Source organism: Bufo bufo, chromosome 1, assembly GCF_905171765.1.
Source record: "Bufo bufo chromosome 1, aBufBuf1.1, whole genome shotgun sequence".
NCBI lineage: Eukaryota > Metazoa > Chordata > Amphibia > Anura > Bufonidae > Bufo > Bufo bufo.
This window is the reverse complement of record NC_053389.1, coordinates 793,322,520-793,331,638: the sequence shown is the minus strand read 5'-3', so window position 1 is coordinate 793,331,638 and position 9,119 is coordinate 793,322,520.

The window sequence follows — 9,119 nt, the reverse complement described above, 5'->3', positions numbered from 1 at the left end:
TTAAACGTTATGGCAGCTCTTTAATCCAAGGGCGCTTGGATTAAAGCTTCTGCCCCTGCACTGCTGCTGTCAGGGACAGCGTACAGTCCAGTAATGCAGGCAAGGGACCAATCAGAGTGGTCCCTTGTCGGCGATCGCTCCAGTTGGTTAGTCTATGCAGACTGACCAATCGGAGAGTGGCAGTGTAGAAAATGCTGGTTTCAGGCTCTGATCTGCACTCTGCAGATCAGAGCCTGAAATCAGGCATTAGCGGATCTGTGCCCCCCCAATCTGTGCCCCCATGTGTCCTACCGTGCCCCTTCTGTGCTGGCCGTGCCTCTTCTGTGCCGGCCGTGCCTCTTCTCTGCCGGCCGTGCCCCCTCTGTTCGTGCTGTCCCCTTTTCGTGCCCTCTCCATGCTGGCTGTACCCCCTCCTTTCTGGCAATGCCCCAATTTGTGCCCCCTGCCCCTGATACGTTCCCCTGCTGTATTTCATGGCGGCCGCTCCATTCCTGAGCCGCCACCACCAGCAGCGAGTGTCAGCTGTATGCTGACACTCTGCTGCAACCCCTTAGATGCCGCAGTCAGCGGCAACCAAGGGGTTAACAGAGGGAGGGGGCTTCCTCTCCTAACCATCGGGCTGCTGCGCTGAGATGGCAGCGACCCTTGCAAAGATGTCCAGTGTTGCCATCTACCAGTGTAAAACTGATAGTCTTATACTTTGCAATGCAAGAGCATTGCAAAGTATAGTACTGCCATCGGCCCCACCGGATCTTCAAGATCCAAGTGGGACTTGATAAAAAGGTGTGAAAATAAATAAATAAAATAAATAAAAATGTAAATTAAAAATAAAATAAATTGCCTTTTCCTATATCCGCTCATTTACAAGAGGTTAAAAAAATGAAAAAAATATTAGGTGTCACCGCATCCGTAACAACTGGCTCTATAAATATATAACACGATCCACCCCGTCCGATAAACACCATAATTTTTTTTTTTTAAACGGTGTAAAAAAACGTAAAAAAATTTGTCACAAAAAGTGCAACACCAAGCGATCAAAAAGGCATATGTCCCACAAAATGGTACCAATAAAAATGTCACCTCATCCTGCAAAAAACATAAGAAAATCGCTCAAAAAAAGAAAAAAAAATTATAGCTCTCAGAACATGGAGACACTAAAACATATTTTTTTGTTTCAAATATGCTATTATTGTGTTAAAGTGAAATAAATTTAAAAAAGTATACATATTTGGTATCGCCACGTCCGTCACAACCAGCTCTATAAATATATCACATGATCCACCCGGTCTGATAAACACCATAAAAAAAAATTAAATACAAACTGTGTCAAAAAAAGCTATTTTTGGTCACCTTACATCACAAAATTTGCAACACCAAGAGATCAAAAAGGCGTATGCCCCCTAAAATAGTACCAATCAAACTGTCACCTCATCCTGCAAAAAACGAGACAGTACCTAAGACAATAAGTCAAAAAATAAAAGAGAGCTATGGCTCTCAGACTATGGAGACACTAAAACATAATTTTTTTGTTTCAAAAGTGCTATTATTGTGTAAAACTTAAATAAATAAGAAAAAGTATACATATTAGGTATTGCCACGTCCGTAACGATCTGCTCTATAAAAATGTCACAGGACCTAACCCCTCAGATGAACGCTGTAAAAATAAATAAATAAAAACTGTTCCAAAACAACCACTTTTTTGGTCACCTTGCCCCATAAAGTGTAATAATGAATGATCAAAAAATCATATGTACCCCAAAATGATACCAATAAAAACGTCAACTCTTTCTGCAGAAAAATTTAAAAATAAGGCGTTCAGAAAATAGACACAAAAACATCTATTTTTTTCATAAATGCTTTATTATGTAAAACTGAAGCAAACAAAGTATACATATTTGATAATTGCGTCCGTATCAACCTGCTCTATAAAAATAGCACATGATCTACCATGTCAGATGAATATTGTAAAAAATAAAAATGGTGCCAAAACAGCCATTTTTTGGTTACCTTGCCACACAAAAAACTTAATATAGAGCAATTAAAAATCATATGTACCCCAAAATAGTACCAATAAAACTGGTACATTATCCCCTAGTTTCCAAAATGGGGTCACTTTTTGGGAGTTTCTACTGTAAGGGGGGCTTCAAATGGGACATGGCATCTAAAAACCAGTCCAGCAAAATCTGCCTTCCAAAAACCATATGGCGCTCCTTTCCTTTTGCGCCCTGCCGTGTGCCCTTACATCAGTTTACGACCACATGTGGGGTATTTCTGTAAACTGCAGAATCCGGGCCATAAATATAGATTTTTGTTTGGCTATTAACCTTCCATGTGTTAAAGAAAAAAATGGATTAAAATGGAAAATCTGCCCAAAAAGTAAAATTTTGAAATTTCATCTCCATTTTCCTTTAATAATTGTGGAACACCTAAAGGGTTAACAAAGTTTGTAAAAGGGAAAAAATGCCCAATATGCCGAATGGTGGATTTGTCTTGGGGTAAGATAAAAAAAATATTAGGAATCTTGAACACTTCACATTTTTCACCTTTGTGGTGTAATAGCAACATTGTAGAGTTTCAATTAATCACAGACTACAAATACTGGGAAAATAAAGGTATTATTTATGTATCACAGTTAGTAAAGAACGGGACAATAAGAGCACTAAAAGAATTATGTCCCGGTAAAAATATAGACTTAATGAGCCAATATCGGTACCACCAACTAAAATACGCATTTGACGCCACACAAAATAGGGAATACTTTACCACTACAAAACACGATTTCATAGATTTTTGTTATCAACACACGTCAACAAGGGTGACCACCTCCCAAGTGTATAGGATAATAAGGAAGGGAATGGGGAAAATACTAATTGAGAGATATGAGGAATATGTGGTACGTCCTGAATGTGTGTCATCTTCATCCCGGGGTGGAGAGGGGGGAGAGAGATTGGAGCGACCACTGCTAAAGTTTACCGAGATGACCATCATGGCGGGGGGGGGGGGGGGGGGGGGGGGGGGAGATGGGTGATAAGTTTTGATAGTTAGTAGGCGATCTGAGTCAATTTGAATTTGGAATTGAATAGGAAGTATTTGAATTCTCCTAAAACAGTACAGATTATCCACTAGATTTGTATGTTTTTGTTTGTTCAAAGGGATATAATTTTTAATATCTGTTATGTGGGCAGACTGTGTATTGTTGTACACGGAATCAACACTGCTAAATTTTATTTCAATTTTGTAATGTAAGGAAAAAATTTAATAAGTAAATAAAAAACAAACAAAAAAAAACTAAGTTTGTAAAATCAGTTTTGAGTAACTTGAGGGTTGTAGTTTCTGCAATGGGGTCATTTATGGGGGTTTCCACTATGTAAGCCCCACAAAGTGACTTCAGACCTGAACTGGTCCTTAAAAAGTGGGTTTTGGAAATTATCTTAAAAATTTTAAGAATTGCTTTAAAAAAAATGAAAATGTCATTTACAAAATGATGCTAACATAAAGTGGACTTATGGGGAATGTTAAGTAATAAATATTTTATGAGGTATCACTTTCTGTTTTACAGGCAGAGAAATTGAAATTTTGAAAATTGCGAGATTTTTCAAATTTTTGGTAAATTTGGGATTTTTTTCATAAATAAAGGTGAAATATATTGACTCAAATTTATGACTATCATGAAGTACAATGTGTCACGAGAAAACAATCTCAGAATGGTTTGGATAAGTAAAAGCATTCCAAAGTTAATAGCACATAAAGTGACACATGCCAGATTTGCAAAATTAGACATGGTCACCAAGGTCAAAAATGGCTTGGTCTTGAAAGGGTTAATTACATGCAATTACAAAAGTATTCAAATCTGGGTGCTGGTTTGTAAAATATCTTTATTGGCACAACCCCTTTATTACTTAACCCCCGGGTCTCCACATGCCATCCTCCCAGCTGAATAGAAAGAGCTGAGAGGATGGGGTAACTTTAATAGGGCATCTTGGGAGAGGGATATGTTTCAGTAATATAATTTGTGACCATTTCATTAGTGCAGGGGTCAGGCATGGGGGACATGTATGCAGTGTGTACGTCCATGATTCTTGTTCCATTATCACAGATCTAGAAGTGATGGGAGGAGAGTAATGATTCAGGGAGTGCTCCGTGGCCGGGTAGACCAGGAGGGGACCTTTGCTGCAATGTGAAGGATCACACAGAAACGAGAACCAATTAGGTAGCAAATGAGAAGTCTGAATAAACAGAAGCAATCAGCCACAGATCACCCCCTCCTCAGCCTCTCACTGTCATTTTCACTGACACCACATGCAATATACAGTATATGGAGAGAAGACATGCTCTGGAGGGGGACTGGTATCTGTTATTATAATCCTTAAAAAGGTATATTGCAAACAGGCTATAGAACGAATGCTAGCTCTATGGATCAGTGTGTGTGGCAAACCTCTCCACCTGTCATCAGTATTGTTAAATTGGCAACATCTTAATTATTCAATTCAGCTGTTTCATTCGGCCCCATTACCACAGGTGTATAAAATCCAGCCCCTAGCTATGCAGTGTACCATTACCACAGGTGAATAAAATCCAGCCCCTAGCTATGCAGTGTACCATTACCACAGGTGTATAAAATGCAGCCCCTAGCTATGCAGTGTACCATTACCACAGGTGTATAAAATCCAGCCCCTAGCTATGCAGTGTACCATTACCACAGGTGAATAAAATCCAGCCCCTAGCTATGCAGTGTATCATTACCACAGGTGTATAAAATCCAGCCCCTAGCCAAGCAGTTTACCATTACCACAGGTGTATAAAATCCAGCCCCTAGCTATGCAGTGTACCATTACCACAGGTGTATAAAATCCACCCCCTGGCCATGCAGTTGCCCTTACAGACATTTGGGAAAGAATGGCTCATTCTATAGAGCTCACTAAACGCCAGCGTGGTTCTGTAATAGGACGTCACCGCTGCCACACATCACTTCCTGAAATGTCTTCCTCCTAGATATTCCAGCATCACCTGTGAGAGGTATTATTGAAAAGTGGAAGGAACCTCAGCACCTCAGTGAGCGGGGTCACTGAGTGCTGAGGAGCATAATGTATACAAGTCATCAACACTCTGCTGAGTCTATACCTGCAGAGTTCAGACCTCCTCTGCCATTAACATCAGCACAAAACCTGTGCTGTGTCGGGAGCTTCATGGCATGGGCTTCCATGGCCGAGCCGCTGCATGCCAGGTGTCCGATGCAGTGGTGTAAAGCATGGCGAACTGGACTCTGGAGCAGTGGAAACGTCTTCTGTGGAGTGATGAATCACACTTCTCTGTCTGGTAAATGCCAGGAGAACATTATCTGCCAGCTGTAAAGATGGTGGAGAAGGGATACATCTGTGGGGGGTGTTGTGAACAATTGTATACTTCCAACTTTGTTGGAACAGTTTGGGGAAGGCCCTTTTCTGTTCCAGCAGGACTGTCCCCAGTGCACAAAGCAAGGTCCATGAAGCCATGGTTTGGGGAGTCTGGTGTGGAAGAACCTGACCGGCCGCACAGAGTCCAGACCTCAACCCCATCCATCACCTAGAACAGAGATTGTGAGCCGAGTCTTCTCCAGCATCAGTGTGTGACCTCACAAATGCTCCTCTGGGTGAGTAGGCAACAAATTCCCACAGACGCCCTCCAAAATCTTGTAGTAAAACTGCTCAGAAGAGCAAAGAATTAACAACACCATGTTCATGCCTACGAATGCAGAATGGGACGTCATAAAACTTTTAGTATATACTATTAATATATAAATATAGGGGGCGTGGCCTGACTGCTATGGTGTGAGGACGCAAGTTCCTTCGGCTCCGTATCATCCTGGCATTATCCTGTCTTTCTGACTGCACAGATCCTAATTTTCTTCAGTAAAGACCCTCGGTGAAGACTAACAACCGGTCTACGTACCAGAGACCCGATCATCTAACCTGCGTTTGTCTCCGTCGCTGCCGGGCTGATCCCCCCTTGAGTGCGGCCTACACGCAGCAAGACACCCTGGACTGTGGACCTCCCGGTGAGAGCGGGAGGGGTGGGACGTGCAGACATTGTACCTGCTGGTGCCGGTGAGTGAGCGGAGCCTGGTGTTGCAGGTCAGAGTGACCCCCGGGCTCTCTGCTGGCTGGCCGGCTGAAGTTAAAAGTTTCCCCCACGTGTCTACTGTGACGGGCGCCATCTTTACCGGTGGTTCGGGGCCTACTCTTTCCATTTCTGGCCTGGCGGTGCTGTGGATCCTCCTGACTTCCTACCATTTAGAGCCTGCAATATAAGAGATATATACCTGGAGGGGAAGATTGATGAGCTGGAGGTGGTGAGGCGCCCCCTTGTGCTGCGGAGGGGGCTCTTTCAACTCAGTGGCGCAGCTGGGGTGCTTCTGTTCCTGGGGGAGGTGAGGGCTGGTGGTCCGCTATTACTGCCACTAGCAAAAGAGTGGCTGCCTTATGGGCCGGAAAACAGGCACCTCAGGACAGGCTATCCCGCCTAAATTAATGCTGGACAATATGAGTCAAACGGAAGATAGAGTGGTTGGGGCCCTTTCTCCGCAGCCGGAGGGTGATTGGGCGAAAGTTATGGCGGCCATCACTGGTTGTCAGACTGCACTCACAGTCAAAATTGACCATGTACAAGCGGATCTAACTCTCCTCAGGCACGATATTGACAAGATAAGAGAAAGAACGACTGAGGTTGAAAGGAGAATAAGTGACGTGGAAGATAGAGCTCAACGTGAAGATTCTGAAATTCACACCCTCCAGAATCAAGTCAAGACCCTAATGGCGAAAGTTGAAGACGCGGAGAACCGTAACAGACGGAACAATGTCCGCATTATGGGTCTACCCGAAAGAGCGGAGGGTACTGCACCTGAGGAGTTTGTGGAAAACCTCATTAAACAAGTCCTGAATCCAATAAATCTCTCAGGGACTTTTGCAATTGAACGGGCCCACAGGATTCCCACTCGGCCTCTGCCTCCGGGGGCCCCACCCCGTCCTTTTATTTTTAAAGTCCTGAACTATAGGGATCGAGATGCTGTGCTGGCGGCTGCCCGCCGTCTAAAGGACATACGTTTTGACAACACTAGGATCTCCTTTTACCCGGACTTCTCTACAGAGGTGCAGAAGCAACGCAAACAATTTACAGCAGTGAGGACCCGGCTGCGGGAAAGGGGACTTGTCTACGCTATGATGTATCCAGCGCGGCTCAGAATCCAGGACGGTGATCTGGTGAAATTCTTCACTAACCCTGAGGAGGCCTCGGACTGGCTTGACCGCAGGGGCTGAGTATAACGAGACGTCTGAGCTGGGGGTCTCAGCATTTTCTTTCAGATGACTACACTATATGATGGAGCTGAATGTGTAATGGTGAAGATATTTTGCTGTCTAGGTTAGGTTTAGTGGTTTACCTAGATGAGTTGGGCGACTAAGGGTCTTCGTCCCTATTTTCTCTGAGAGACGAATGGGGGGAGGGTATTTAGGCTTGGATGTGTTGGGGTTATCTAGGCAGGGAGGGGGTTGGGGCCAGATGTTTTGGGCTTCTGGGAAGTTTTTGGATTTGAATGTGATGAGTGGGTATGAGTGTGTGAGTGTATGGCTTGGGTGGTGCAGGTTCTTTTGGGATTATTGTGTTTTCGAACCGCCATGATGACAGTCTGTCGGTTGGTCTCCTGGAATGTCAGAGGTCTTAATGACAAAATTAAACGATCTCTGGTCTTTAATTTTTTACGTAACCATAACCCAGATCTGCTGATATTGCAGGAGACACATCTGCAAGGACGCAAACTCTTGGCACTACGGAGGCCGTGGGTGGGCGCAGCATATCATGCTACATATAACTCTAGGGCTAGAGGTGTGTCAATTTTGGTGGCGAAATCCCTTCCCTTCCGGTTACATTCTGTGCATAATGACATGTTGGGACGTTTTGTGGTTCTTCATGCTGCAATCAGGGGCATTGACTACCTTGTGGTAGGTGTTTATGTTCCCCCCCCCTTTCGGAGGGAAGTTCTAGATGAGATTATGAGACATGTAGCATCCTTGGCCCCGGTGCCTCTGATTGTGCTTGGAGACTACAATGCGGTCTTAGACCGTTCGCTTGATCGGCTTCGCCCCAGTGACACCCATAATGAAGCATTAAGCCTCTGGGCCGAGGTGTTTGATTTAACGGAGGGGTGGAGGTATTTGCATCCGGAGAGAAGTCAATATTCCTGTTATTCTGCCTCTCACGCAGCTCTCTCCCGAATAGACTTAGTATTCCTTAGTAGGGACCTGTTGCCCTCTTTGACGGTAGCTGATTACTTACCAAGAGGTATCTCTGACCATGCCCCCCTGTTGGTAATCCTGAAACAACCTCTTACGCCGGCTGAAAGAATATGGAGACTCAATAGTAAATGGCTGGAGGTCCTTCCTGTAGCTTGGTCTGCACAACAAGGTATGAAGGACTATTGGGAATTAAATGAGGGCTCAACTAACCCGTCAGTGGAGTGGGAGGCCTTTAAAGTGGTATTACGTGGTACTCTGATTCAGGCGATAGCCACACACAGGAAAGAGTTGAGTACTACTAGGACTAAGCTAGAAGGAGAAGTGGTAGAGAAAGAACAAGCCTTTATTGTAAACCCAAATGCAGAGAGTCGTAGGCTATGGGATGAGGCACAGAGGAAACTTAGTTTACACCTAACTGAGTATACCCAGAAGAAACTATTGTATCAAAGGCGCTTAGTATTTGCTGATGGAGATAAGAACGGGAGAGCTTTGGCCTTCCTAGCTAGGACGGAGACGCCTCAGACGGTGGTCCCGCATATTACATGTGGGGATGGATCGAGAGTATATCGGCCGGAAGATGTATGTGAGCAGTTTGCCCAGTTTTACGCGGACCTGTATAGCTCTAAAATTAGCTTGACCCCGGAAGAGATCCGATCTTTCCTTCGAGCCATTCCCCTTACAGAATTAGCAAGGGCGGACTATAAGTACTTAGATGGAGCTATTGATGAAGGAGAGATTAAAGCTGCGATTGGAGACATGGCAGTGGGGAAATCACCTGGTCCGGATGGCTTCCCAGTGGAATGGTATAGATTAGATGCTGAGGTACACTCTGCACGATTGCTAAAATTGTTT